The following is a 12,367-nucleotide window of genomic DNA, read 5'->3' on the forward strand; positions in this document are numbered from 1 at the left end:
TTTACAAGTAATCTTTGACCATTTAACAGTGTTCTAGGGGATAGCCATTTCCTCACCAAACTCAAACTCATATTTGCTGGGAGACAAAGATTTCATATACTAAAGAATAAAAAATAAAATGCATGATTCTTGCCCTGAAATTGCTACTAGTGAAGTAATAAAGGATGGCAATGCTGTGTATTAAATACTATGACAGTCTCCTCTGTATTTCTGTGGGAGCACACTCACACGCTGCGGACAAGAGAGCAACTCCGGGAAGAATAAAGTCTTATTGGATGACCAGGAGTTATCCAGGGTCCTGAGGGGTAAGCATGTTTAACACAAAGGGGACAATATGTGAAAAAGTTTAATGTTGTGAAATACAAGACAAAAATTTTATGTCATTTACACAGGAAAATGTGAAAAACTATCAGGAGATGAAATTATAGAGTTGGTCGGAAACATTTTATAACATAACTCCTTTGCCAAGCTAAAGAAATTAAACCCTATCCTTAGTACTTGGGAGATGCTGTTGAAGGAGGAAAATCAGAGAGTGTCATAATCAGATTTATATTTTAGCTCATCACAGCAAAGGGTTGGAGGGTGAAATGAAAGCAACTGGTGGCAGAGAGAACAAGTTAGAAAGTTGCTTTACTGACCTGGGGAGAACATGAGTGCAGAAGCAGGGTTGTGACTGAGTGGGTAGGGTCTGTAGGAGTCCAAGGTCAGGTATGGGCGGTACATGGAAAGCATTGTCAGAAAGGGAATACTTACAGGTTATATTTTTATATTTTCATACAAGTCTTTCTAAATTACAGTGCACATTTCTGTGATCTTTTATACAGATTATAATAAATATTGTTTGAGTTTTCCTTTATACCCTAGGATGATTATTACAAACATCAAATATTCTTCGTTTTCTTGCTGTTTTTCCCTTGAGCTGTTAAGCTTTATTTAGTTCAAGATAGTGGCCTGACAGTAAGTTTGGTGCATTTATCTGTTAAAGATTTTCTCTTACACTATTAGCTGAAATTTCTCTTTTTTAAAGTCTTTAAGATAATTGTAGATTGACAAGCAGTTGTAAAAAATTAATAGAGATCCCATAGTACCCTTTACTCAGTTTCCCCCAGTGAAAGAATCTTGAAAAATTATAGTTCAGTCTCACAACCCGAACCATGCTATCTTCACAGTCCAGATACAGAACACCTGCGTCATCGCCAAGATTCCTGCGCTGCCCTTTCATAGTGACACCCACTTCCCTCCCACTCCTACCCCTGGAAATCACTAATCTGTCCTGATTTCTATAGTTTTTTCATTTCGAGGGTGTTATATAAATGCTGTCATACTGTATGTAACCTTTTGGAATTTACTTTTTTCCCTCGGCACAATACTCTGGAATTCATCCAGGTTGTCGAGTGCTTCAGTAGTTCATCTTGTTTTATTGCTGTGTGTTTTCCGTGATACAGATGCACCAAAGTGTGCTTAGCCATTCCTTCATTGAAGGGCATCTGGCTGATTTCCAGTTTGGGTTACTATGAATAAAGCTGCTATAAACATTCATGTATAGGTTTTTGTGTGATTATAAGTTTTTATTTCTTTGGATAAATGACTGGAAGTACAGCTGCTGGATCATATGGTGGTTGCATGTTACTGTGTTAAGAAATTGCCAGACTGGATTTCACAGTGACTGTGCCCACTAACGCTGTCAGATTGATCCCAGTTTTCCACATCCTCACTAGCATTGATGGTGTTAGTGTTTTTTTATTTTAGCCACTTTTATGGGTGTGTAGTAATATCTCACTGTATCTTTAATTTTCATTTCCCTTATGGCTAGTGATGTACCATATTTTTTCATGCACATATTTGCTATCTGCTTATCCTCTTTAATGACATTTCTGTTAGTGTCTTTTGTATGTTTTCTAACCAGATTACTTGCTTTTTCACTGTTGAGTGTGAGACGACTATATACATTCTAGATACTTTGACAGACATCTACTCTGGAGCTTCTCTTTTCATCTTCTTTACTGGGTCTTTCCTGGAACAACACTGACTATTTTTATAAAGTTTGTTTTATCCATTTTTCTTTTTATACATTGTGCTTTGATGTCAAGTCTAAGAACTCTGTGCTTAACCCTAGATCTAGAACATTTTCTCCTGTTTTTTTCTAAAAGTTTATATTTTTATATTTCATGGTTAAGTCCATGATTCATTGTGAATTAATTTCTGTATAAGTTGCAAGACTTAGGACCCCATCTTCAAAATTCAGTTGAGCATATTCATGTGGGTCTATTTCTGGGTTTTCTTTTCTGTTTATCTATATATTGTTGTGTCCACCAATACTTTAATTTTGATTGTGATTGTGTAGCCATATAATATGTAGTTACAGAATTGTGATTGTACTGCCATATCATGTCTAGTTATGGAATTGTGATTGTGCCGTCATATCATGTGTAGTTAGGGAATTGTGATTGTGCTGCCGTATCGTGTGTAGTTATGGAACTGTATCATGTGTAGTTACAGAATTGTAATTGTGCCACCATATCATGTGTAGGTATGGAATTGTGATTGTGTTGCCATCTCAGTTGTAGTCATGGAATTGTGATTGTAGGGTCAGTCTCCAAATCATATAGACTGATTCCTCCCACTTGATTCTTCTTTAGAATTCTTTTAGGTATTCTAATTCCTTTGCCTTTATATGTAATATTTAGCAGCCCTTATCTGATTCTGTAAAAGATTTTTATAAATTGCCTTCTACCTTTATATCTACGTGGTGTGTGGAGACCTGACATGTTGTTTGTTGAGTATCCTAATAAATTTACTGAGTTTTTTATTTCAGTTATTGCGTTTTTCAGTTCTAAAATTTTCAGTTGATTCTTCTTTATATTGATTCTTGATATCTTCTACTTTTTGAGACTTTGTATTTTTCCATTTGTGCACATGTTCATAATTTCTCATTGAGCACCATTAGCATGGCTGCTTTACAGTCTTTGTCAGATCATTCTAACATCTCTGTCATCTTGGTGTTGGCATCTATTTTTTCACTCTGAGATCTTCCTGGTTCTTGGAATAAGTGGTTTTCTATTGAAAGCAGGGGGTTGTCCTATTGAGGAGTGTGGGGGCGGACACTGTGTCTGTGCTGACAGACGGAGGTGGACACCTGGCTGAGGCAGGGTCCCCCTGACTGGGTGTTACACACAACTGAGGAATCATTGAACATTGCATCTAGATCTAGGGTTAACCACAGTAGTGGGCGCTGCACTGGCCTCTGCCGTGGTTCCCATGGACTCCCCAGTGCGATGGCCTTAGGACTGTTCTTGGGGAGCGCTGGGTGCCTCATGGCATCAGGACCCTGCAGGAGACTGGGGGCGAGGGGTGCGAGTCCACCACTTCAGCCAGAGTTCTGGGGGTGCAGGTCGCAGCGGGCAAGTCCCAGCCCTGCACTCACCTGCCATCTGCAGGCGTGGCTTCTCCTTGTCCCGTCCATGGGCACAAAGAGCAGGCTTCAGCTGCGGCTGGTTTTGGCAGGCGAGAATTCTACCACTGAACCACCCATGCTGCGGCTGGTTTTGGGGGCTGCGCCTGTTGACATGTACCCGCTGCCTGCTGCTTCCACTGATGGGCTATATGAAGTCCTTGGTCAGGCCCCACAGTCCCAAGTTGGTCTGCTTCCTACTTTCCCCCGTTTACAGTCCTTTTCTTTTTTCTTAAATCATGTCTAGGATTTGCATTTGCACTTAGCAGGAAAACTAGCACAAAGTAGTTCTGCTACTCTCTAAGAGACTCTCTAATGATTAAAAGTTATAGCTCAGTCATTAAGCATCTGCTTTCGACTAGAATCATGATCCCAGGGTCTTCGTCTTACCTGAAGCAGAATTTGTTTCTTTTTGATGTCAGTATTTCTCTTTGAGAACTGGCTCCTTAGCCGGATGCCTGGGGAGCTTAGCGGGTTGAGCAGGGACTCTTGGTTTCTGCTCAGGTCCTGACCTACACTTAGCAAGGAGTCTGCTCCTCCCTCTCCTTCTGCTCCTTGGCCCCTCCCCTGCTCACTGGTACACTCTCTCAAATAAATAAAATCTAAAAAATAAATAAATAAAATCTAAAAAATAAATAAATAAATAAGAAAAGAAGAACCAACTCCTATGCATTTCCTCTTTTATATTTCTAATACACTGTGACCTAGTAAATAGAGGATCTTCTTAGAACTGAATCTGAAATAAGAATATATGTGAGTACTAATATGTGGAACGTAAGAGATAGTGCGGAGGACCACAGGGGAAAGGAGGGGAAACTGCGTGGGAAGAAATCAGAGAGGGAGACAAACCATGAGAGACCCTGGACTCCAGGAAACAGACTGGTTGCTGGAGAAGGGGAGAGTCAAGGGCTGGGGTAACCGGGTGACGGACATGAAGGAGGGCATGTGATGTGATGAGCACTGGGTGTTACACACAACTGAGGAATCACTGAACATTGCATCAAAAACTAATGGTGTACTGTATGTTGGCTAGTTGAATTTAAATTTAAAAAGAAGGGACTCCTGGGAGGCTCAGTGGGTTAAGCGTCTGCTCAGGTCATGGTCACAGCATCCTGGGATTGAGCTCTGCATCCGGCTCTCTGCTCAGCAGGGAGCCTGCTTCCCCCTCTCTCTCTGCCTGCCTCTCTGCCTACTTGTGATCTCTCTCTCTCTGTCAAATAAATAAATCTTTAAAAAAAGAAAAAATAAATGTGAATAAGAACCTAAGAGACTCTCTAATGATTAAAAGTTATAGCTCAGTCATTAAGCATCTGCTTTCGACTAGAATCATGATCCCAGGGTCCTGGGGTCGAGCCCTGCATCAGGCTCCTCCTGTTCAGTGGGGAGCCTGCTTCTTCCTCTCCCACTCTCTCTGCTTGTGCCTCTCTTGCTATGTCTCTTTCTGTCAAATAAATAAATAAACATTTTTTAAAAGTTATTAACTTTAGTTAATTGGTATTGGCATGTTATTTTGGCTGACACATAAATCTGTAAAAGAAATGAGGTACTATTGTAGTAGTTTCCCTTTGTAGTATGTGCATTACTAGTTCTGTGTGACAAATTGGAATATAGATGTTTATTGTTTGGGTGTTTTTTCCTCCCGTAGTGTATTAAAGGTTGTTTTAAAATTCTCACTTTCTAGTCCAGGAAAAGATAATCAGTTGGAAATACGATTTGCAATATAGGTTTTTGGAATTTCATATAATTTTAAGTGTTAGCAAGTATAGGATTAACTCTGATACATGTTTCTTTGTTAAGCAGTGAAAAGTGAAAATATATTCTTGGGGTTAATTTTATTTCTTGTAGGCTGTTGGCATTATTGTTTATTTAAAATGTTATGCTTTATTCCTGAAAACTACTTTTTCTCTAGTTGTATGTTTTTAATTGGAGTGATAGTCTATTTTTAAAGGTCTTTAATTTCTAATTATCGCAAAATAGTTTTTAAACTTAAATACGATCATATCTTTAAAAAAGATCATATTTCTAGGAATTTGTAAACTACCTAAATCTGAAATATAGTTCCATCTAAGAAAAAAAATTACGTTACAAAAGGCCAGCTTTCCAGTTCTGCCTATGTCTCCTGTGGCCTCAGGAACTCTTAATAGTATACGTCAGTTCTGTTGTTAAAGTTGTTGCCATTGACAGCTATTTCTTCACTTTTCAGCAGTATTTCCAGCAGATGAAAATGATATCCCATAACTGTGAATTCCTGGGAAACCAAAACAAACAATTTGACATGGGCTGTCATTGATGCAGGGGCTCGCTTTGAGCCCAGGGGGCGTACAAGAGGCACAGTTGCATGTGTTAAACACACCCTTCAAAATTTGCTAAGGAACATTATGCATAGTACCCAAGTCTGGAAGACTGTCGAAATGTCCATCAATAGGTGAATATACAAAGAAAATGTGATAGGTTTACATACCAGGTAATGTGACTTCAGCCTTGAGAAAAGAGGGCTATCACCGTGAATGAACTTGAAGGACATTATGCTAAGTGAAATGAGCCAAAGACAGACAAATATAACAGGATCTCACTCACATGTGGAATCCAAAAAAACGTTGAACTCATAGTAGCAGAGTGGAATGGTGGTTACCGGAGGCTGGGAGGAGGGGCTGGGGGAAAGAAGACGTAATGATCACAGGGTACAGACTTTCAGCTATAAGATGAGTAAGTTCTGGAAATCTACAGTGTGATATACCAGCACTATGTACAGTACAGCGTGATGGCTGTAGTTAATAACGTATTCTATGCCCCAAATTTGCAAGTTTTCTCACCACCAAAAACAAACAAACAAACAAAACAACAACTATGGGAAGAGAAAGATGTTTGTACAACTTCATTGTGGCAATCATTTCACAATGTATCCACATATAGACATATAGACATGTTGGACAACTTAAATATGTTGTTTTTATTTTTCAAAAATAAATGAGTTGCAAAGACAGACCATTTTTCTTCTGCGAGAAAGGTTAATTCCAGGGTTAATGGGAAGCAGCAGCATACTCTTCCAGCTCTGAATCCTGAAAGACAAGAAAGCTGTCTGTCTTGTTATTGTCCCCAGGTATTTTGATTCCTATAGCACTTCTGTAGTGCCGGGCATATAACAGCATAAAGGGAACTCAGGAACTAGGGGAAAACTCTATTCATCATCTCTACAATTGCTTAATAAAACTTTTTTATTAGGTCCGTCATTGAGTTCCAGAGCAAAAACATCTTGGTCATGTTCCATCCCTGGTTTAATTTTATTCAGTCTAGCACATGCTTTCTTTCCTATGGTCCTGGGAAGTACCGTGTGAAATTATTATTAAGCTCTATATACATTGGAGTTCAGAGAACAATATGAGATAATAGTGATGATAACTTATTATCAAAACCACTCTCTGGTTATAGCAAAGAAAACATCACGTTAGCTTTAGAGATTCATTATTCCTCATTACCAAACTTTGCTGAACTGGTATTATTTTCATTTTCTCAAAATACTAGTTTCTCTCCTCCTCCCATCACCTACCCCAAACTCAGGACCTCGACATGCTGTTTCTTCTACCTAGAGCACTTTTCCCTACCGACTTCTTTTCATGACTGGCCTTATTCTGAATTTTTAAACTTTTAAAATTGTTTCCAGAAATATTCCGTTTCACCTTGTTTAAAGTGAGTTCCCTTGGCTCTCTGTCTTAGACTAGTGTTTTTCACTTCACAGCACTTATGACAATCAGTAATTCGTTGTTACTTGATTTTGTTAGCTTGCTTCATTAGATTATGAATAACTGCACAGACCTTTGCTGTTATATCCCCAGCAGGTAATAGTAAGTCAAAATAATAGATAAGCACTGTTAAAGTGCTCTGATTATATTTGAGTGGACATATGGTCAAGTGTCCATTCAGCAGTTATTAAACATCTTTGGGGTGCAAGGCTTGGTGTTAGGCACAGAAATTCTAGAATTTAAAATTTTAGTCCCTGTACTCAATAAACTTATAGTCAGATGGAGGAGACAGTTAAAATGAATGACTTCTTTTATGCAGCAATTCTGTGTATTTCCAGCTATGTTTGTTTCAAACACTGTGTTTTGTACTGACACAGACATTATCCTTATGATACTTTGAGTCTAATAAGCAATACAGAAAAGTAAACAGATAGTTACAATTGTGCGAGATAAACACTGCGATAAAGGTAAGATTAGGGTCCCATAGGAAGGCAGAGTTGTGTTCTGTGTGGATGTTGGGGATAGAGATGCCTTAAAGAGAAGAGACAGGTTATGCAGTCTGTAGTAAAGCCATTAAAACCCAGGAGGAGTCAGAGTTAGTTCTTCTATTTAGTGATTATGTGACCCTGAAAAACCAACCTTTCTAACTGCTTTTTCTTTCTTTCAACTCACCGAACTGTTGTGGCCAAAGCAAGGTAGTAGGCATAAACTCTTTGTAGAGTGCCCGGCCGCAACTGAGCTCTTGTGAGAAATGAGTCCTGTTCTCACTGCGGCCGCACGGCTCACCCTCTGCTGTGAGGATTGGCGCTTGGCCAGCTGCCTTCTATCTCCCCAACTTTCCATCTAGATCAGTGCTGAGAGTCCTGATTGCATCCCCTGTCCAGAAGATGGAAGTCAGCTATATAAACAGTGACCCATAAATATAGTGTCTTTGGAGAGAGAGCAGACATGGGAAGTGTTCACCCCCTAAAAAAGAAAAGTAGGGCCAAGCAGTTGAAGACTTGTGTTTGTATCAGAAATTTACTAGAATTCAAATTGAGGTAAATATGGATGTAAGTAATTTTTAGGTGTATAACGGATTCTTCACTTACAGCTTCTATTTTTGTCTGTAATGAAGGATGTGAGTGGGGCACCTGCGTGGCTCAGTTGGTTGAGTGTCTGCCTGGGGGTCAGGTCATGATCTTGGGGTCCTGAGATCAAGCCCTGTGTCGTGCTCCCTGCTCAACGGAACTCTGCTTCTCCCTCTCCCTCCACTGCTCACCCAGCTCATTCATTCTCTCTCTCCCTCTCTCTCTCTTTGTGTCAAACAAATAAAATCTTAAAAAAAAAAAAAGAATGTGAGAGTGAAGTAGATGGTGGTATTGTGGAAGGTGTGGTAAGGCGGGGAGGGATTGGATAGGTACGAAGGATGAAGCATGAAGGGTCATTACTGCTCCTCATTGTCACTTCTAACCATGGCTCGCTCTTTAAAATCCATCACCTCTTTTGTTTTTTAACATTCTTTTTACTGAAGTGTAGTCGACACACACAATGTTACATGAGTTTTAGGCATGCAACATAATGATTGCCCATCCCCATACCTTGTGTTCACCACAACTCTGGCCGCCATCTGTCCCCATATGACCCTGTCACACTGTCACTGACTCTTCCTATACTGTGCCTTCCCTCCCCTGCCTTACTCATTCCATAACTAGAATGCTGTGCCTCCCCTGCCCTCCACCCATTTTGCCCATCTGCCCACTCCCTGCCCTTTGGCATCTACCAGTTTTTTCTCTCTTTTTTAATATGTATATGTTTCTGCTTTGTTTCTTTTGTCTTTTAGATTCCACATATGGGTGAATTCATGTGGTATTTGTCTTTCTCAGTTGGACTTACTTCACTTAGCATAACACCTTCTAGTTCCACATGTTGTCGCCTATGGCAAGCTCATTCCTTTTTATGGTTAATATCCCATGGTGTATGTGCATGCGTGTGTGCATGCGTGTTGATAGACAGACAGAACAAACACATCTTTATCCATTCCTTTATCGATGCAACTGAGGTTGCTTCCATACCGTGGCTATTATAAATAATGCTACAGTAAACATAGGGGTGCATATATCTTTTTGAATTAGTGTTTTATTTTCTTTTTTTAAGGATTTTGTTTATTTATTAGAGAGAGACAGTGGACAGGGACAGAGGGAAATGGAGAAACAGGGACCGGATGTGGGACTCAATCCTAGGACCGTGAGATCATGCCCTGAGCTGAATGCAGATGCTTAATCAATTGAGCCACTCAGGCACCCCACGTATTTTGTGTTCTTTAGGTATATATCCAGTAGTGGAATTACTAGATCATAGGATATTTCTATTTTTAACTTTATGAGGAAACTCCATACCGTTTTCCACAGTGGCTGCACCAGCTTGCATTCCCAACACTGCGTGAGGATTCCCTTTTCTCCACATTCTCGCCAATACTTATTTCTTACGGTTTGGATTTTGGCCATTCTGGCAGGTGTGAGGTGATAACTCATTGTGGTTTCGGTTTTCATTTCCCTGATGATGAGTGATGTGGAGCATCTTTTCTGTCCCTGTTGGCCATCTGTGTGTCCTCTTTGGGAAAATGTCTATGCAGGTCCTCCAACCATGTTTAATGGGATTGTTTATATTTTTGGTGTTGAGTGGTATAAGTTCTTTATTTATTTTGGATATTTACCCCTTATCAGATATATCATTTTGCAAATATCTTCTCCCATTCAGTAGATTGCCTTTTCATTCTGTCAGTGGTTTCCTTCACTGTGCCAGGGATTTTTACAAAAGGTGGAGTCCAATAGTTTATTTTTGCTTTTCTTTTTCTTGCCTAAGGAGACATATCTTGAAAAATGTTGCTGTGGCTGACATCCTGGAGATTACTCCTTCTGTTTTCTTTTAGGAGTTTGATGTTTTCAAGTCTGACATTTAGGTCTTTAAGCCATTTTGAGTTTATTTTTGTGTGTGATGTAAGAAAGTGGTCCAGTTTCATTCTTTTGCATGTAGCTGTTCAGTTTTCTGCCAGCTCTTTTGTTCTCGGAGAAGTTTCCTGAAGGTTCCCTCCCCTCCAGCAAACTTCTGGGGTTAGTCCACAGGTCTCCTTCCTGTCTGCCCTAGGCCCCTTCCAAACTGCTGCTTGGGCGTGCATCTCAGTGGGTTTCTCTGTTCCACTCCCTCCTTCCAGTGGAGACTCCGGTCCCTATTGCCTTCGGGCTCTCCCAGAGCTAAACACACTGGTTTTAAAGTACCGGGAGTTAAGCCCCACTGATTGTAAAATCTCAAGAAGTTAAGCCCCACTGGTTTTCAAGGCCAAATGTTACAGGGATTTGTCTTCCCAGGACAATCCCCCCGCCCCTTGTCTGGGTACCTGGTGGGGGGTCTTTTTTCCTCCCTTCTTTGTGGTGCTTGCGGTGTCCCTTCCATTTGTGGTTAATCTCCCTGGGAGTCTGGCTGTTGAGCACATCTCCACCCCTGCTGCCCTCTCTGATGGGGCCTCCTCTCTACCATCAACTGTGGAGAGTCTGTTCTGCCCGTCTTGGGGTGGGTTTCTTGGTGGGCTGACTGACTGAGGTGGTTTGTTACCAAGGTGTATCTGTGGGATGAGGTGAGCCTAAGAGATCCTCCCCCTCCGCCCTCTTCCCGGACTCCCACCTCGACTTCTATTCCGAGGCTTGTCCTGGGTGGCCGCAGGACGGCTCAAACTGTCTCTTCTGCTGCGTCTGACCACACTCCCCTCCCCCGGCTGCTGCAGCCACACTGGGCAAGGCCTGCTTCTGAGCCCTGGAAAAGGACTAGTCTGAATGGAAATGTGTCTTCCTCAACTGGAGATGGTGAGGTCCGTCTGTCATCCCCCAGAACTCCAGGTCTCACAAAGTCCTTCGAGCCACACCCACAGCTCAGCACTGATCGTATGCTCTTGACACTGGTGGGGAGAGGAGATGGCTCTCCACACGGGATCAAGCCTTCGCCTGTGGAAAAATTGGTTCCCACGGCACAAAGGGGAGGCAGTGAACCCCTCACTCCCCAATCCTTGTTCTCTCTTGGAGACCCCCCTGTATCTTTTGATGGGAGCATTTAGACCATTTACATTTAATTATTGAAAGATATGTACTGATTGCCATTTTGTTCATTGTTTTCTGGTTTTTATAGTTCTCTGTTAGTTTCTTCTTTTGCTTTCTTTCCATGTGATTGATGACTTTCTTTAGTGTTATACTTGGCTTGCTGTCTCTCTTTTTTTTTTTTTTTTTTTTGTCTATTACAGGTTTTTGGCTTGTGGTTGCTGTGGGATTCATATATAACATCCTAAGTATATAGAAGTCTGTATTAAGTTGATGTCACTTAAGTTCAAACACATTGTAAAAGAACTTTATTTTTACTGCCTTCTCCATGTTTTATGTAAATGTTGTCATATTTTACATCCTTTTTATTTTGAGTTCCCTTAATTTTTTTTAAAATTTTTTATTTTTTATAAACATATATTTTTATCCCCGGGGGAGTTCCCTTAATTTTTAAGACATAATAATTTTACCTCTTTTGTCTTTTATATTTTGTCTTTTATATTTTCTTTTTTTAAAGTTTTCACGGAGTTCATCCTCTCTCTTCTCCAGTGTGTGAGCATCTTGAAGACCATTACTTTGAATTCTTTATCAGATTATCTCCATTTCATTTAGTTCTTTTTCTGAGGATTTTGTCTTTTTATTTGAAGCATATCTCTTTGTCTTCATTTTGCTTGACTTTCTTTGTTTGTTTCTATGAATTAGATGGAACATCTAATTTTCCTAAATGTAAAGGAATCATCTTGTATATCATTCATTGTCCCTTGTGTAGACTGTGCATGCCTGGTGACTTGGCTGGCTGACTGGAGCTATTATGGCTGACATAGGCTGGGGACCCCGGGGCAACCTATGCTGTGGCAACCCTGGTGGAATAGCCAGAGCTAAAATGGGTGTGGGCCAGAGTGGGCAGAGGGTACACTGGTCCCCAGGATCTTTTAAAACATATGCTATCTAACTATACTGTTCATTACTATCTCTCATTATTACAGTGATCTATAGATCCTCTGTGTCATTGCTTGAAAGTTTTAGTACCTGGCTCTTCTTACCTCCTTACCATCATTCCAGTGATCATTCTTGGTAATTTTCAGATCATCCATCCATCACAGTGATCC

At 40.5% G+C, this 12,367-nt stretch overlaps 1 protein-coding gene across 9 annotated transcripts in view; it reads left to right on the top strand.

Annotated features, from left to right (window-relative positions):
- Positions 1 to 12,367, top strand: part of CEP126 (centrosomal protein 126) — a 103,535-nt gene that overhangs the window by 16,085 nt on the left and 75,083 nt on the right. The window lies entirely within an intron of this gene.

Source organism: Mustela putorius, unplaced genomic scaffold (assembly GCF_011764305.1).
Source record: "Mustela putorius furo isolate JIRA1106 unplaced genomic scaffold, ASM1176430v1.1 tig00000198_pilon_pilon_pilon, whole genome shotgun sequence".
Classification (NCBI taxonomy): domain Eukaryota; kingdom Metazoa; phylum Chordata; class Mammalia; order Carnivora; family Mustelidae; genus Mustela; species Mustela putorius.